This window comes from Sylvia atricapilla, chromosome 1 (assembly GCF_009819655.1).
Source record: "Sylvia atricapilla isolate bSylAtr1 chromosome 1, bSylAtr1.pri, whole genome shotgun sequence".
NCBI classification, from domain to species: Eukaryota; Metazoa; Chordata; class Aves; order Passeriformes; family Sylviidae; genus Sylvia; species Sylvia atricapilla.
Genome location: NC_089140.1, coordinates 33,168,390 through 33,186,910, shown reverse-complemented (window position 1 = coordinate 33,186,910; position 18,521 = coordinate 33,168,390). Strand labels below are relative to the sequence as shown.

Sequence of the window (18,521 nt, the reverse complement as noted above, 5' to 3'; positions counted from 1 at the left end):
GCCGGCAGGGGCGGTCCCCGCTCCCCGGGGCGGGCACAGGGCCGGCAGGGGCGGTCCCCGCTCCCCGGGGCGGGCACAGGGCCGGCAGGGGCGGTCCCCGCTCCCCGGGGCGGGCGGAGGCCGCGGGCAGGGCCGGGATCCGCCCCGATCTCCGCCCGCCTGGCGTCACCCGCCCCGCCCACACCACTGACCAATCGCAAGCCTCCCCCGCCCCTCCGGGTGGGGCCGCCCAGCGCTAGGGCTGCGCGTCCAATCCGCGGCCTTCTGGTGCGCACCGCCCCCTGTATATTTGCATCCAGCATTGCTATTGGCTGCACGACACGTGAGGAGGGCGTGCCTTGAGGGGCGGGGAGAACGGGGGCGCACTCTCCAGCGCAACCCGAGACGGGGTCCGCCCTCATTGGAGGAGGGCTCGCATACGTCACACTCCGGGCGGTGCTATTCAAATCAGGGCTCGTCTCCGCCTCCCGCCCACCGCGCGCACCGCCCAGGGCGGCCCCGGGTGCATTTGCATAGAGGCGCCGCCTCAGTGCATATGCATGAGGGGCGGGCGCGGGGCCCGCCGGGGTTTATGGCTGCGGCCCCTCCGGCTCCCCGGGCCCTTCCGCCCCGCCGCGCTAATTGGTGCGATGGGTGGTCCCGGCTCTCCGCTCCCTCCGCTTTCGCCTCGGCTCTGTAACCTAAGCCCGCTGCCTCGCCGTTTTTAATAACGCCGAAACCTGGCCCAGATGGGAACCATTAGCGGCCCCAGCCCCTCTTGCTGATCTTTATAATCTTATTAGTTTAATGGGTCACGCAGTGCAGGACCTATTTCCTACGGATCAAAGGGAAAACAAACAGGGTAATATCCCATCGGGCTTCCTCCCGCTGCCCCCACGGGTGCTGCTGCCGCTGGAAGTGTCCCCCCTTATTAGCCCGCACCGGCCGCCGCGTTTAAAAGGCTCCCGGGCTGCTCCCACCGCGGGCGGGGGCTCCATCCGCACCGCGCCGCTCCAAGCCCGGGACTCCCGGGGGCTCCGGACCGGCGCTGGCACCGCCACCGCCGCCACGCGGGGCTGCGGAGGTTTTCCCGCTTCTCCCCGTTAAATCGGGCACGATTTCCTGCCCCTCGTTTCAACGCTCCGCTTCATCAGATACGCGGGGAACATATTGCCCGCCGCATTACCGGGGATCGCGTTGCAGTATCCGGTGCGGGTTTTTTTGTTGTATTCTTTTTCCCCCACAAAAGCATGAAAGCGGCATCACATGGAATGGATGATGGGGCCGAATCGGATACCCTGTGGCTTTGCCCGCCTGACCCAGGGGCGGTGTTTTCCGCTCAGTGGCAAAACGCTTATTTGTAGTCCGAGACCCCCTCCCGCAGCCCCTGCAATAACTTTTAGCACAATAAATTAGATGTACGCGCACTGTGGTCCATTACGGAGGAGTGTTTTGTGACGGCTCCTGTCAAAGGTTACCAGCCCTCATGCAGCCGCATAAAGCGTGTCTCTCGAGGGTAAATATTTGGACTTATTAAAGGGCCTGGAAGATGTGAGCTATGGTAGGGAATAAAGGCCGGGTGATCCCCGCTCCCGGGCAGGCGGGTCCGCCTTCCGAAACCCCTCCAGCACACACTGCCTTCATCCCACTGCCTCTCTGCGCTGCGCTACCTGGCGGGAGGCACGGCCATTGTCCCCGCAGATCGTCCCCTGTGGGGTCTGCCAGGGTCCCACGGAGCCGAGGCTCAAATCAATTAATCTACATTTCTTGCTAAACACACGTACACATACACAATGTATAAAGACGCATAAAATATTTATCTATAAAATACAAATTAAGTACATATGAATGCAATACCTAGGGAAAAAATAAACCTGTGGCTAGAAAGCTCCTAAATCGTATCGTTTAACACCCATCGGTGTCCTTTCGTACAAATGTGTGTGCGTGTGGAACGGTGTGCGTGTGCGGGCACATGCGCGTGTGTGCAAAGAGGGAATGAAACGATTTAATATCCTCGCAAATCTCTGGGATTTTATTTCCCGAAGTTTTAACGACTTTCCAAGAGAAAAAAAGAAAAAGAAAAAAAAAAAAAGAAAGGATGATGGATTTTTCTTTAATATCTCATAGAAAATCCATTATTTCCGGTTGCATAGTCTGGCTTGCAAAATATTTAAGACACACAAAACCCCCACTTGTTGAAATATCGGAGTTGATATATTGTTCTCCCAGCTCGGAAATTAGAACTCGGTACGCACGCAGGCAAACCCAGACATTCACTGATTTATCACTATGTGTTAATGGGTATATGTATATGCCCCCTTTAATAATTCCAGCACAGGTTATCCAGAACACTGAGAACTGGACGGTGAGCGTAGCCATATGCACGCAAACCACACACACAGAGTAAACTTTATTTTATTAGAGACTATTAATACACAAGCCCATAAAAATCTACCCCTATATAAATTTTATGGTAGTCTATACATTAAATGTGCCTGCTTGTTCACGACAAGGCAATTGATGATTGTATACACACCGTGAGCTTGCCCTCTTTTTTTTCTTTTTTTTTTTTTTTTTTTTTTTTTTTTTCCTTTGGCATGTGTGTATTGCAAAATACAGTCAACACTAAGTATTGTAAAACGAGCGATTAGAACGCCTATTGCAAATGTAAATATCCACATAAGGGCTACTTAAGAAATGACAGATGGTACTTTTCCCTATCCATACAGCCAGTGGCGACTAAGCCACGTTTTGACTCTGTGTGTGTTTTTTACCATATTTTCCCTGGAAACAGATGTGTATTTTATTATAGGCGAACTTTTTTTTTTTTTTCCTAACCTGCTAATTCCCCGAGTTTATTCGTGCCATAGACAATAAAGCCATAAAGCTGACTGCAGAAATTTGTTTGCCGTAACGACGTGTTATTTGAGTCCCGGCTTTCGGGGCTCTGACACTTGGCCAGATCAAAGAACCCCCTTAAAAACACCGTGTGATTCAGAGCCGGTGTGTGCGTGTGCAGGGAACGGAGGGGCAGCGCTGGACGGAAACCAGGGAGGGAAGAGCCCGGAGGCGCCTCCGCGGCTCCCTGCACCGCGGCTGTCGCCCCCCACTTCCCTATCCCGCGCCCCGGGCTGCTGTGCCCCTTCTCCTCCATGCTGTTTCCAGCACACCCTCGCTTCCCCTTGCTCCCAGACTCGCGACAAGAGGGTTTAAGGATCGTTTCCCCACTCCCCAGCCACAGGTTCGCTTCCTGATTTTGGATATATGCCCCTTCGGACTGCATCTACCCCGACGCGGTTTTAAAGCACCGCGTCTAATTGCCTGGTATTAGTTTTACTACCAGATATCGGCTCCTGAAAAGTGGATTTCAATTACGTGTTAGAGAAGCGATACTATAAAGCGGCAGAAACCAGAATCCCTCCTCAAACACGTTTATGGGTTCAGACTCCAAAGATCACAGGCTTCAGGTTTTGCCTTCGGTTTAAATGTTGTCCTGGCACGGGAAGTCATTTGATAAACCTTTACGCTGTACTTCATAATCTTTACTGCTTTATGGAGCTTTCCAAATCTTTAACACGCTGTAACCTTTTCAAGACAGATTGCCAGACAACATTTCGGTGTTAGGTTTACTTAATGCAATTCTTGCGAGGAAGTGAATTTTCACGGTACCCACATTACCGCCGGGCACTCCCCTTCTCCCGCCCCCGCCCCGGCCCCGCGGAGCTGTCGCCTGCAAAGATTTATGAAACCTGTTGATTTATAGTATCTCCCGCATGAAGTTTGATCCGTCAGATCACAGCCTACGCGGGCTCTGAGGCTGCCGATGGTGAAGGGTGCTTTTGGGACATATTCCTCCGATTAGCGCTTTCCTGGAGGGGAGGGAAGCTATGATTTATTGCCGTATTCAGCCGTTTAGGAAGCGAAATTAACCCCAGAAAAGCTCCATCCCTTTTGAAGTTCACGGTTTGTTTTCCTTACTGTACAGAGCCGGGATCAAAGGCTCGAAACGCCCTCTTGTGTTTATTTTATTTGCGAGGAAAAAGGGAGGGGGAAAAAAAAAAAAAAAAAGTAAAAAGAGGGGAGAAAATAGAGCTGCTTCGGCAATTAAAGCATCAACTCGCCACCGCGGCGGAAATCCAACACCTGGCGGCAGCGGCGGTCCCGGTGCTGCCGTGGGGGGATCGCGGCTCCAGCCCTCGGTCCCCGCCGGCCGTGACGACACGGCCCCGCCCCGGTGACGTCACGCCGCCCGGCTCGGGGGCTGCTCCGGCCTCTGTTTCTAAATTAGGGCGGCGAGGGACTCGGGGAGCGTCTGGGTTTTTGTTTTGTTTTGTGTGTGTTTTCTGTAAACACGCCTAAGAAGCCAGCCGCGCCGCACCCCATCGCCGGCGGGCTGGCCGCGCCTCGGCGGCTGCCGCAGCTCTTTCGCTGTGCGGCCCTTGCGGAGCGCCCGCTCTCATTTCCGACCCCCAAAATACCGGGGCGCGTTGGGACAGGCGGGCGGACCGGGCGGGGAGCACGGGGCTGGCTGCTTCCTTCCATGAGTCCCCGTCGGCCCTCCGGCACCCGCGCAGCGCTGCTCCCGAGGAACGTAAATCCCCGTCCGAGCGCGCTCCCAGCCCGCTACCGGCGGTGACGTCGGGGCCGGCGGGGTGACGTGCAGTGCCCGTCGGTGACGCGTGACGTGTCGCCAGCGCCGGGGCTCCGCGGAGCGGACGCGGTGCGCGGCGGGGCCGGGGGTGAGCTGGGCTCCCGCTCGCCCGAACCGCGCCGCTGCCCGTGCACGCAGCGAGCCAAGGGCTGCCGCCCGTGTTCAGCCCCGCGTCGCTTTCCCCACCACAGAAGCCGCGCTCGGCGCTGCCCCGCACGGTGGAGAGCTGCTACGCGGCCTCTGTCCCTCTGTCCCTTGTCTCCCGGGGAGACGCGGGGGAACGTGCCGTGCGAGCGGAGCGCCGGCCGGGGCGGTGGAGGGGCACCCACGGCTTTCCCGCTGCCGGAGCAGCCGGACGCACGGGTGTAGCCGGCACAACTGCACCACTGCGGGCACACAGCAGGAACACGGGCACACGCACTGGGTTGCAGTTCCGGAGCGCTGTCACCGCCGTCACACGGCGCCGGTAGCGCGGGGCTCCGCAGCGCCACGCGCGGGACGGGGCGGGGCGGGGCGGCGGGGGGCGGTGCCAGCGCGTGCCACGGCTGTGACGTGTAACTCCGCGTGACCGCCGGGCCCCCGCGCCCCGCCCGCCTCCGCTCCCACGGCGGGAGCGCGCCCGCATGCAAATTACGCCTGATTGACATCCCCGCAGGCAGCCAATGGCGGGGCTCCTAGAGAGCCATTGGCCGGGGAGCTCTGGCGTCAGAGATGGCGTATGTGGGAACGCTGACCAATCCACACCGCGTATGCAAATCAGGGGGGCGCGGAGTGGGGGGCGGAGGCGGCGGGCGCCGCTCCGTGGCCGCGCGGGGCGTTGCAGCCGGGGCCCGGCGGGCGCGGGCGGTGCGGGGAGCGGGGCTGAGCGGGCCCGAGCGGGGCTGAGCGGGGCCGAACGGGGCCGAGAGGGGCTGAGCGGGGCCGAGCGGGGCCGAACGGGGCCGAGCGGGACCGAGCGGGGCCCAGCGGGGCTGAGCGGGGCCGAGCGGGACTGAGCGGGGCTGAGCGGGGCCGAGCGGGGCTGAGCGGGGCCGAACGGGGCCGAGCGGGGCGAGCGGGCCCGAGAGGGGCTGAGCGGGGCCGAGCGGGGCTGAGCGGGGCCGAGCGGGGCCGAGCCGGGCGGAGCGGGCCCGAGCGGGGCTGCTCCGGGCCGCTGCGCTGGGGCTGCCCGCCGCGCTAGGCAAGGAGGACATATCTAGAACCTCAGCGGGCAACCCGGGGACACCGGTGATCAGCCGGCTGAGACGCTTGACTTTATGCTTTATGAGTTTTAACACTTTTCCACATCTGCCCAGTGGGGCAAAAATTAAAATAAAATTGGAAACTAAGTCCACGGCCACTCGGGAGCTTCACTGTCCTTCCCGAATTTTGTGTAGGGCAAATTTCCTTTCCTCGGCCAAGGGAAGTGGCATTTATTATGAAAGTTAATTTGACAAAGCAAACCAGCTCCGGTTGTCTTTTCCCCGGGGAGGGAGATGCTCCGCGGGTTGGCTCAGCGCAGCCCCGGAGCGGTTCCGGCCGGAGCGGCCGCTGCCGGAGCCGGTTTGGGGAGTGGTCGGGGTCGCCTGAGCCGGCGGCTGCGGGATCGGGGCAGCGCCTGGAGCACGGTCCCACGCCGAACGGGCAGACAGGCATTCAGCAGGCAGGCCGGGTCGGGCCACCCCGTCAGCTCCTGTGCCGTGCAGGGAGCGGGCTCCGGCCCGAGCTGTCCCCAGCTCTCCGCCCTGGAGAGCCCACAGCGGCATCCCGGCTCCTACCAAAGTGTTTCGGGCGTGATCCAGGCTGCGTGCTCGTGTCCCCCCGCCGGGACTGCAAACACACACACACACACACACACACACACACACAGAGGCACGGGGGCGCGTTTCTATTTTGTACGTGTAGTTTCAAGTGTAAAAAAAGGGAAGTTATCCTCTAAAGGATGAGCTCACTGGAGCTGCTTCTATCTTTTCCTCGTCCGGGAGTGTCACAGCAAGCCCCATTCCCGAGCCCGGGCGAGCCGCGTACAGCCGCCTTTCTCTCCTCCGGCTCCTCTTCTCATCCCGCTTTCGCGGGGTTTGCCTTTTTGTCGCCAGGAGAGCTTGCAGTCCCTTCGGCTCGGTTTAGCAGATGAGGCACTTTGAGGCCATTGCGTACAGTGTGTAATTTAAACAACTTTTAACTGGCCAAGAAACATCACGCTATGCTTCTGCCGGCTGGCAATAAAGGACATGTCGTGTCTGTGTGAGCCCCTCGGAGCTGGGCCGTGACAGCTCACAAGTGCTTATGTACGTGGGAAAGTTACTGAATTCAAAATTCGGCATTTAGGAATAATCCCATGAAACAATTACATGTGATATTTGTATGGAACTACGAAAGGGTGTTTTCTTTTCTTTTCTTTCTTTTGAGGGGGTAGGGGGTGAGAGGGAAAGGTATTCTGCTTTTGTGACCCGAAAAAAAAAATTAAAATCAGTGTGATGCTCCAGGACAGTTTATTCTGAAGTGACCCAACACAGGAAAAACATTTCAGTTTTCCAAGAGAAGGATGAAAAGCCACCTTTTTTTTTACGAAGCACTTTTACAAATGTCTCTGTACTGTGTGGCTGGAAGAGAGTGAGGCTGCATGTGTGCAGGAGAGGTTAGCAGGGGGATAAAGAGGCTGCAGGCATTGGGAAAACACTGATTCCTGAGAACCCATGTGGAGTTGTTCCCCCTCTCCCCCTCCTTGTTCCGCCCTTAAAACCCTAAACAGACATTCCAAGAAGGAGGAAACAATCCTGATTTGTTTTCATTCGAGGTTGTAAAGCAAGACCCAAACAGAGTTAGAAATATAAACCAACTGAAAGATCTCCCAGCTGTTTAGCTGCTGCTTCTAAACAAGCCTGATCTCTTTTTCTTCACTCCCAGATTTCTCTGGCTTGTGGTTTCTCTCTAAATAAGGAAGGTTCCTTAGGGAATAACTTGCTGTAATTCACTCCCTCAAGAAATGACTGCGTAGTTTGGTGAGAAGTGAAAGGGGCCTTGAGTCGGGGAGGGCTCAGGGAAATAGAGATGGTTGCACGGCCAAGGGGATATTTATGCTATGGTAACGAGGAGAAACAAATGCTACACTTCATTGCACAAGTCTGATTACTCACTGGGCTTGGAAAGAATCTCCTCTCCCATCTCCAAATAATCGGAAATAATTGACCCTGTGCAAAATTAGTCCCCCCTCCTCTCTTTTCCCAGTGCACTGGTCATTCCCAGGAACCGCACTGGGAGTTAAGCATGCCCTGTGGTGAAATGGATGTGTTTGCTGATGAGCTCGTTATAGGGTCACTGCTGAACCGCGGCTCCCCACTCATTTTCTCCCCTCCTCTTACTAATCCTCTGTCCCCAAGCCTGTCCCAGTCTTTCTTCAGTACCACGCTGCCTTTCTGGCCTGTTCTTGGGCAAGCATTTCTTTTGGTTTTATTCAGGCCACTTTGCACCCTGAGGGTTTTGAATACAGAGCCTGTTGTTTTCTAGTCTGTTTTGCTTTCGTACAGAGTCAGAGAATTGTGACTTTAAAATGCTTTCACTGCATAGTTTGTTTGTTTCTATAGCATGGGCTGTCTGCACTGGTGAAACCCTGAAACCTTCTCCCCAGACCGTCGGCTTTCTCCTTTCCATGCAGTTAAGGCACCGCAGAAGAATGCTGGCCGGAAAACAGCCAGATCTGTGCTGGGGGCAACGCAGCAGCACAAAGTACAAATCGGCATCTTTCCCATAGGGTCACGTCTGCAAGCTTGACAAGGGAAAGTGATTCCCTGGGGAAGTACGCAGGCTGAAGTGTAAAACTAACAACAAAGCAACCAAGCAATAGACAAAAACAGAAAAAAGAAAAGGAAAAAAAAAAAAGGTAGTTTCAAACCCCCTATCCCCCACCCCCCCTCTTTTGTCTTGCAGTTACTGCTGTGCCACAGATGATTTCCTTCCACAGATGTGTGTGTTTGGTTTTGTGCGTGTGTCTATCTTGCTATGAGGTGTTACTTTCCCCCTCTCGTTAAGGGAGTGTTGTTGCAGTGTTATTAAATGACGCTCCCAAATCTTATGCATTGCGTTCCTAAAGCCATAAGTGCAGGGGTGGTTTAGGGTCGAGGGTGAATTTCTAGTTAGGAGACACACGATGCTACATATATGTACACACACACACACACAAATATGGATATATACACATACATATATATATACATGCACATATACACACGTATAAACACATGTATACACACGCCTATATATGTGCGTATGCGCATCTATACACCTATATATGTGCATGTATAGATGTGTACATGTTTATATGTACATATATGTGTAGAAACATGGGAATAATGGGAGCCGTCTGTGCTCGCCGGCGTGCAGCCACCGGAGGGCAGCAGACACCGGGGAGCGGCCGCGTTTCCAGCAGTTTTCCTTCCCCCTGGACGGCTTTCCACCGAGGCACCGGGTTTATTTAATACAATGGGAAAGCTGGTGGAAATTTAGGTTTGTAGAAGCCGCGTTCCCGTACAGAAAAACATGCAGTGTTTTTCACACCCGTGCCCCGATATTCTAGCCTTAGTAAGGGAATTAATTCCTTAAAAAAGAAAACCAAAACATTTCTGCAGCTTGAAAAATGCCAAGACAAATTTTTGAAGTTGTTGCAGCTGGTTTGGGAAGATTTTCACGTTTCTTCCCTCGCAGAAAACAGCAAGACAATGCTGAAAAAGCTAAGAACATTCTTACTGTTGTCTAAATGCAATTGTGGAGTCTTATGAAATCCTGGGAAAACACATGCATTTAATTCAGGAGAGAGCTTTTAACACAAAGGAGGCAACAGATATACAACTTGGAGCTGGATACACAGTGGGATGTCTTTTCTGTGAATTTGAATTTTAATTTTCTAACCAGTCCACTTTGTCCAGCTTGATGCTTCTTCGAGTTCCCAGTATTGCTCATGTAATGGGGTTTTGAGGCCCCAAATGGCTACAAAAGGCAAATTTGCCCAGTTGCTTTCTGTTGGCGTTTTCACCAGCAACCTGCTCATAAACTCTGCTTGGGCACCGCCAGCAGGTGACTTATCCAACCACAAGGGAGTGAGAAGCTCAAGTAGTCAACCCTAGAATAAACAGTTCTGACATTAAGAAAAGAAATCTGCATCATTTTAACTGTGATTTGTGTGCTAGAGCAGGTAAAATAGATCCAATTTTTTGTCAGTGATTTCACAGTGCTCTTGCCAAACTGTAGCTCGCTAAAGACAAAATAAATTGGCTGAAATTTAAACTGTTTCTTCTAACAGTGTACAAAGAAATGGTCAAATGTTTAGATTTTGTGCATGCTGTACAATGTAAATGGTTTGCTGGAGAGGGCAGATGCATTCCGAAGGTTACATTGCCAGGCCTGAGTGATCGTGGAGCTCGGGGGACTCTGTGATTATGTATTGAGTCCATAACATGTGGCTGGAGGTCCTGATCCCTCCGAGGCTGCAATAGCTGCCGGTGACATGGTAACCACAGTTCTGTCATGTCAGTGGTCGGGGGATAAAAGGCCATTGAGCCTGGGGATGCTTGGAGCTGAATGGGAGCACTGCAGCAGTCTCAGAGCCAGAGTCTCTATACATGACATTCAAGACAGATTCTTTCTTCTCTTTTTCAAAACAAAGAAACAAACGAAACAGGAAACACTCAGCAAAGAAGCTCAGATGCTTTCTCATCCTCCTCCTCCGGGCCTTGGTGAATTGGATGCAGAAGGATTGTGAGAAACCTCACCGTGAGCTTGCAGAGAAGTGGCTGATAACAGAGATGATGTGATGTATGGGCACAGAAATGCTTCTGCTCCAGAGGTGCTCTGGCCTTACTCCAGGCTTGGCTGACAGGCAGTTTTGAACGTTTTGGCTATTGGCAGTAATGTGATCTTTCCAAAGGGTAAAGTGTTTTAGTTTGGATGTTGCAAACCTTGTTGTCGACCAGCCAGAGAAAATGACTATTCTGATATTTTGCCTGTGCTGTCATCTACATGCATAAAATATCATCCTGTGAAGCAGACATTCAGTATTTCATTACCCAGAAAAATAAGCCAGCTCCCAGCAGAAGTGTGCCCAGTGTGCCCAAGTAGGTGTGTGCATGACTCTATCCCGAAGGATTTTTTCTGACATTGCCAATAATTACTTGTCCTTCAGGAAGCACCAAGATATGGCAGCTCCAGCAAAGATTCTTATTACAGGAAATACTAATGGGAATTGCAGACTCTAATTTAACTCCTAGTCATGGTGCTTATGTCTTAGATATCTCAGCCCAGACTCATACTGTGTGAATGGAGTCAAGGGAACAGTGCTGATGGGACCCGTTTGGGAAATCTATCCCAATGTGTTCTTTATCTGTTTGCCAACACAAAGCCCGTCATGGAATCTAATGTAGAGTGTTTAGGTAGCTTCTGGATAAACTCTGGAAAAAAGTTTTCATCTATTTTTTGATCATTCTGGTCCTGCTGCTGTATTCTATTAAGTGGAAAATACATGCAAGAGGCAGATGCTGCTTTTTTGAATTTGGGAAGCCCCTCTCATTATGGCCAACTGTGAGACTGTAAACAGAAATTCATTTGGTGTGAAGATTAAACAGAAATTCATTTGGTGTGAAGATTATAAATTGCAGCTCTTGGAGGTACATGAGAATGAGTACTGTAATCAATGCAAAAGCTTTGAACGACAGGAAGGGGGAGCAGAAGGGTAAAAAACCTTCTGGTGTCTGGGGTTTTTGGTTTGGAAAATAACTGAAACCATGCATTATGGGAGAAACCAAAAAGCTGTCTTTCTCATGAGCCTGAATTTCAGAAGCAGTTCTCTCCGAGCCTGTCAGAACCATCCAAACAGACTTAGGCAAGAGTTAAGTAGTTTGGGGAGACACTAAATATGGAAACCATCTTGAAATTTCTGCTGGGAATAGGATACTGCAAATGAGCAAGTTTAGCCCCATGCTCTGTACCTTTATCTTGGCAAGGAAAACTAGGTGGTCCAAAGGAGAGTATCCTGCAAGCCCAGTGATGCAAAAAACCCCACTATACTTTGCACTTCCACAGGGTGTCTATGAAAAGGTATCTTTCTTTCATGTCTTTATTGCCTATTTAGATCCCACTGGTGATATCAGATGTCACAAGATATTCTCCTGCCTAGTTTCTTCCATGTGCACATGAGCGAGGAATAATTAGGATTTGCTTATTGTTATACTCATGTTGTAAACTAAACAGTAACAGGAAGCTTCAGAGAAGACCGCCTTCAAATTTCCTTACATTAAGTGTAAGTAGCACAGTCCAGGGATTGTTACTGTGGCCAGGCCTAGAACAAGTCATGTCCATGGATGAACCCGGGAGCTGAGCTTTCCTCTCTGGACCAGGAGTAATGGGGAATGTGTCCCACATCATACAACCACAAAAAGGAAGGCTGAGGTGCTGCACATGAAACAGGATTGAGAAAGTAGCTTTTCCATCCTGGAATCCAGCTTCAGGGATCCCTGAAAATGCATGAGGGGGCCAGGACTGTACCTGTCTACATACAACCCCAGTCTTCTCCTAAATACTCAGTTGTGAAAGTTGTGGCATTTTTTGTGTGTGTGTGCACTTTTTTTTTCTCCAGCTATTTGTCATTTTTGAAGGCTTCAAGGACATGAGTGCCCTGGAATGCCAGCTATGCTTCTTCCACGGGGAGTTGCAATAGCTCCCTTTGGGCACCTTGCCTAGCACCAGTCCCAGGGCCCTGGGAAGGAGGAGGGATGGGGAAGGTGCTGGAGTGAAGAGTTGTGGAGAAGAAAGAGTGAATTACAAAAGAGGTGATTTGAAGATTTCTCTGCCTCAGGAAGTTTAGCTGAGTGCAAATGCAATTAACTGGTTATTACTAGATAAGCAATAATTCTAGTGGAATTCTGCACAGATATGGGCAACATTTTCCATGTAACTCAGAGGAACTCCATTTCATTGTAAAGCAGAATTTCTTTATTTCTTTTTCTTGTCTTGCTTCTTTTTCTCTTTCCTTCCATGGATCTGTGAAATTAGTTTTCTGCAAATTACCTGCCTTTCTCCTTCTTGCTTCCAGAGGAGGTTCTTCTGGGAAAGGTGGTGGAAGAACTCATTGTATTGTGCAGACTGCAGTAACCCCCGGAGTATGTGGGCGACTCTCATCCTGATCGTCTGCTGATCCATGATCCTCTGCTCCCCCAGAAACTGCTCTCTCTGAAGTGGCAGCGCAGGGGCAGCAGACAGAGTCTGAAAGCATTAACAAAAAAGTCTCTTTAACCCGTGACTCACCCCCTTCCCCTACCCGGCAGGTCTCTGCTTGAAGGATTTACTCTACCCCTCAGTATTTTTTTTATTCAGGCTGATCATCAAGTGCAGTGATCCCTAGAAGGGTGTTTTATTTCCTAAGCAGGCAATCTTCAGCATGGTCAGACTTCAACATCCCTCTGACATAAACTTTCAGACCTAATACAGTGATATATTCACAGGTTTAAGGGCAGAGCAGGTCTCCAAATGAGGGGGAGAGGTTAAAAAATAATAATAAAAAAGGCTTTTCCTTTCACGTAAGAACTGGCTGATTTGTGGTTTGGATGCCCCCACTAGATACTGAACAGAGGGCACGGAAAAGGTTTGTTTGGCTTGAGCTCCTCTTGTAGCTTTTGGCAGGACTGTGGTCCCGGCTGGTCCCCCGCTGGCCCCGCTGGCTTGCTCTCTCCAAGGTGTTGACAGAGTTTTTCAGCTGCACCAGAGGCCGCAGATCTCATGTCAGGCTTTGAGATACACTTCTTGATAAACACATCTGCCTCCAGCGATTGGCAGTGCTCTTTCTGGAAAGGAAAACAAGAAATGGCTTTATGTAAGCAGGCTCAGCGGTGTGCAGAGTGTAGCACAGCACGGCTTTGGGAGCATGGCTGAGCTTTTCCTCCTCCAGCCACTGGGCTCTCAGTGATGGGGAAGTGGCCACTTGCTGACAGGGCTTTGGTGGGGGCTGTGGCTTGCCCAGCTGCAGCAGCAGCCCTGCTCTGCTGGCTGCCCTTTGCCAGAGTAGAGGAGCTGGCCAAGCCACAGTGGCTGCCCTGACTGTAAGCACCATCACCATGGCTGTCCCAGCCAGCCTGTCACTATTAAAATGATTTCTGTGAATATGTGTCCGTGTAACTTGGTCCTTTAGTCACCATCACTGTCCGGTGGTGGCTGTTTATCCTATCTGTTGAGATCACTGGTGACACTTACAGCCCGTGGAAATGCGCAGAGAAAAGTCTTGAGGGAGCAACATGGCAGTTGGGAGGGCAGAAGACACCTTTAGTGTCAGGGAAGTGCCCTCCCTGCTTCCCATTCCTGGTCCCCTTAGGTGTTACCTGAGAGTAGAATCAAACAATCGTTAAAGTCAGAAAAGACTTGTAAGATCATTTCAAACATTAACCCGACACTGTCAAGTTCATCACTAAACCACGTTCCTTTTGAGCATTTCCAGGGATGGTGACTCGACCACTTTCCTAGGCAGCCTATCCCAATGCTTGACCACCCTTTCAGTGATGAAATTTTTCCCAATATACTATATAAATCCTCCCTGGCATGACTTGAGGCTTTTTCCTCTTGTCTTGCTGCTCATTAGCTGGGAGAAGAGGTGGACTCCCATTAAGAGGTCTGTATTTGGAAGATCACTGGAACGGGGATCATCTTTTGCTGAGCAAGAGTACTTTGCAGAAATATGAATAACAAATCCTTGATCTTTTGTGACCTGAACAAAAGCTGCTAGTTTTAGCTGTGGGAGAATGGGTCTCTTAGACAGGGTTTGGTTAGCATTAGCCCTGACCCAGCAGGGAATGATGAATTCCCTTATGTGCCTTTTGAAAATGGGATCTCTTTTTGCAGGCAAACACAGACCCTGAGTATGTTTTTAGCATCAGTTCTCATACTGCTGTAGCAGTACAGGAGCAATTGCTAAACTCGCTTGCTGTTTGCTAGGAGACCACTGAGTGGGGAGTGTTTGAAAAAAAAAAAAAAAATGCAGCTCTTCAGAGTTCATCACCTCTCCTTCTGCCATCTCCCACCCAATTGCTGTTGCAGATTGCTGTAGGAATGAACCATTTACATCTCTCAGTCACTTCTTGAGGCTGTAGGAGATGACTGTAAGATGCTTTCTGTGCAGTAGGGTCTGGCATAAACCCAGTCTGTAAATGCTTGATCTTTCCCACTGCAAATGCTTCAGTCAAAGGCTGATGGCATTTCTGTTCAACAGACAGTACCGAGTCTGACAGCTGTTTGTCAGGAAAATACAGACTGCCTAAGCTATAAGCACTGGATAAGAATCTTGAAAAAAAAAAATCAGTGAAATTAAAATAAAAATCTATAGCAGATGTTGAAAGTCCCTTCTTTTCATATTTTATCCCCCCTGAGGGGAGAAAGAGAGGGGAAAAAATCCCCTTCTGCACAAATGCAGTTTGGAGAAGGAAATGGCTTCCTGGTGGGGGCCTTTCTTATGTCCTGGAACTCCTGAGGCTGTCTGCTGTTTCCTGGTTAGTTTTCAGGATAGACTGGGGCACAGCAACCAAATGCTGCAAATGCATTCTCCCCCAGGGCTCAGGGTGTTGAGCAGAGGTGCTGGGGACTTTCCCTTCCCAACTGAGTACACGTGGCACACTTCACTTTGCAAGTGCACATTTATAAGGTTTCCTCTGGGGCTCGTGATTTTCCTCTTTCTGCAGTGGCTGGGGAGTAATATGCTTGAAGGGCAGGGTGTGTTCGGAATATACTGCTCCTTTTGTATATTCTTCCCTTTCTTAAATCAGAGCTTGATTTAAAATGCTGTGGCTTGAACAATTCAGTGCAAGGGAGAAAAATAACACAGTGGGGGGTAAGAACAGAGCGTGGTTTCATTCTCAGTCATACTAATCATCTGCCTTTACAACAGACTGCAATATGTTCGAGGGAGTGATTTATCCCTCAGCAGTGCAAGGTGACTTTAATAGGAGACTCCATCCTTCCATCCAGAAGCCCTCATCCCTCAAATGTCTTTTATTCCTGTCAAATGTATTTTCTTCCTATAAATTCCCTTGCACAAACTATACTTTTGAAGCAATGGGATTGTGCATCAAGTGCCTTGTAAACCATTGATGGCTCTGGCCATAATTTGGGATAGAGGTATGTGAGGATCAAGGCAATCTGGGTGCACTGGAATGTGAACACTATTCCCCCCTCCCCATCTATACAATTAGCAAGGTCATTGTGCCTTGTAGTTTTACATCTATAAGTGGAAAAACATGTAAGCTCTACCCTTTTTTTTTTTTTTTTTTTTTTCCTTGCAAAGAGCTGGTGTGGCTGTCATGTGTTGTTACCTGTTTGTCAAAGGAACAGCACCAGTGCCGTACAACACTCTGGATGCAAATAAGTGAAAGGATACATGCCTTGGATTGGTAAATGGAGCCTCTGTGTTTTCTGTGACCTCTTCTTCCTCAGCTGATTGTGGATCATAACGATCGCTGCCATTTGGACAGGAATAATTAATGAGATAAGTGTAGGTTAGTGGCTTGTGAGCAGCCAAGGGCAAGGCTGCCTGTCCATTTCAGCTCAGCCTAAACCATGGGGGCACTTCCTTCCTGAGTCAATAGTGATCCTGTAATGCTAACAAAAGACCCCCATTGATCATTGCCCTCTGGTAATTGCTGCCAGTGTGAGCCTGCCTCTCACAACTTGTTGACATCTCTGGACAATTTGACTCAGCCCCTTAAAAAGGTCTCTGCAAAAGAAACAGGCTGAGGTCTGTAACAGGGTAGGTCAGGAATGTAAGGACAAATGAGATTCTTCCCCAAAGATGCCAGGGCAGGGTACACATGGAGGTCCAATCAAGATGCTTTTATGGTGTTACAGGAGTAACATAACTGTCTCCATGTCTATCATCACTGCTATTTTACTTCTGTTTTATTTCACTGGGATACCTGGCCAAAAATGTGGCATTTCTTTTTAGTGGGGATTTGTATGTATGTGTGCAGAATACCAGCTTTGGCTTGAAACAGACATAAACCAAACCCACATTTTGGGGGGAAACTGTACCCTCCTCAAAGCTGGGGGTTTTCCATGTTCTTTGCTTGAAAGTGTTCTCAGGAGTTTCACTGGGGATTAATTGTCTGATTATGGAGAGGAGATGTGAGCTCTGTAGTACATATACTTGCTCTGACACTAATTTTCATGGATTATCCTGGTTTTGTCTGTATCCTGCTTGTAAATAGACTTTTAAAGCCTTTTTTTTCAGAAGCATTCTGTGGAATTGAGGCAGAGGCTGCAAGAACTTCGGCTTGGAAGAACATTAGTGCAAACAGACACATTGGATAAAACATTCTGGATAGAAAGGAACTGCCCAGCAGCTCTATCATCTTGCTTCCTTGATGTCATAGTGACTTCTGTCTCTGATACATTCTTCAGGAAAACTAAAGAACAAAGTATTATTTCAAGTGAAATTCACCGCTGGTTGCTGGAAAAAGAAGATAGAAAGAAAGTAATCCAGTGAGAAGCACCCCTGTGACTCCTGCACAGAAGCAGCATGGGAAAGCAGCCACTTCATTCAATGACTCTGGGATGCAGAGGGGTGCCCCAGGCAGCTGTGGCCAAGACAGAATTGGACAACCAGTCTACACTAGATGCTGTCATGAAGGAAGCATAAGTCCATGATGTCTTTCCAGCTTAGGGGATGGAAGATTGGTCACAGAGGAAATCAATTTCTTACTCAAAAGTTAGCAGCTGGGTTTCTCATGGAAATTTCACATGCCGTTTTTCCTTCTGGTTAGCTGGTAATGTAGCTCTCCAGCAACTGATGGTTGTCTGGCATCTGATGTGCAGGTTTGATGTTCTAGTAACACCAGATGACACTTTACCCTTTACTACATCATTGAATCGATAAATGCAGGCCTTGTTTATTAAGTACAGCTGACATTGTCTTGCCAAGGACTCATGTAAAACAGATCTGGGTAATACTGGGGTTCAGTAATGACAGCTTATATTAAAAGAGAAGTAGAAGGCTGAAGCTTTACCACAGGATATTGGTTTTCTACACGTTCTAGGGGGGTAAGATCAGTGTCTCATCTTGCACTCTCTCATCTGTTTATCCATCAGTATGGATAAACAGAGTAACACACTATGTACTTCATGGAGATCTTTTGAAGGATGCTGGAAAACTGAGGGACTTTTCCAGCTGCTAGAGCTCTTGCAACAATTTTGGGGAGAGGTGCCCCAGTACCCATGGCCATTATCTTCCATTCCCTCCCTCTTGCACTATTGCTCGGTGAACTGGTTCCATCTATTCAGCCCCTTCAAGAGGTATTTAGATGAAGTCTTGTTAAGGTAAGAGATGTCTTGCTCTGTAATTTCAGGTGGGGTGTTTCTCAACACCCAAAAATGGCTTAATGTTGTCACAGCCCTTGGTTATTCCATTTTTTTCTGTCCTGCCTAGTGTGACTTGGCATCTCTGTTAAACTGCTGTTCACCTGCCTGACCAGTTAAGGCTAGTACTTCACTGTGGTCCAAGAAATCTTCTAGGAGAGTCCAGGATGGGCAGAGTAAACAGATGGACCTCAGCCTGACCCTCAAAGGTCTGACTGGTCTGTGAGCATGTTACAGTGGTCCTCTGTAGTAAGCGGCACACTGACATTCTGCCACAGCCTTCTGAATCGGCCCACTGAGAACTGCTCAGCATATGGAAATCTTGAGACAAATTCGTTACTGAAGAGCAAGAAGGCACTTCTTCCCGAACAGCACTCCAAAGTAAACATGAGCCGTGTACAGATCATCATGGTCAGACTTTCAAATAGCTTCCCAGGTCCAGGAAAGTGCTGCTGCCATGTCAGTGTAGCTCCTCATGCCTCTCTATCATACTGCTCAAAATGGTATACCCGAGAGTTTGGAAAACTAGTGGATA

At 50.0% G+C, this 18,521-nt stretch overlaps 1 protein-coding gene across 1 annotated transcript in view; it reads left to right on the top strand.

Annotated features, from left to right (window-relative positions):
- Positions 1-1,577: 1,577 nt before the first annotated feature.
- Positions 1,578-18,521, top strand: part of CYCS (cytochrome c, somatic) — a 354,370-nt gene continuing 337,426 nt past the window's right edge. The window contains exon 1 of the mRNA XM_066318922.1: positions 1,578-1,583. The gene's annotated coding sequence lies outside the window, so the exon portion shown is untranslated. The remainder of the gene's footprint in view (positions 1,584-18,521) is intronic.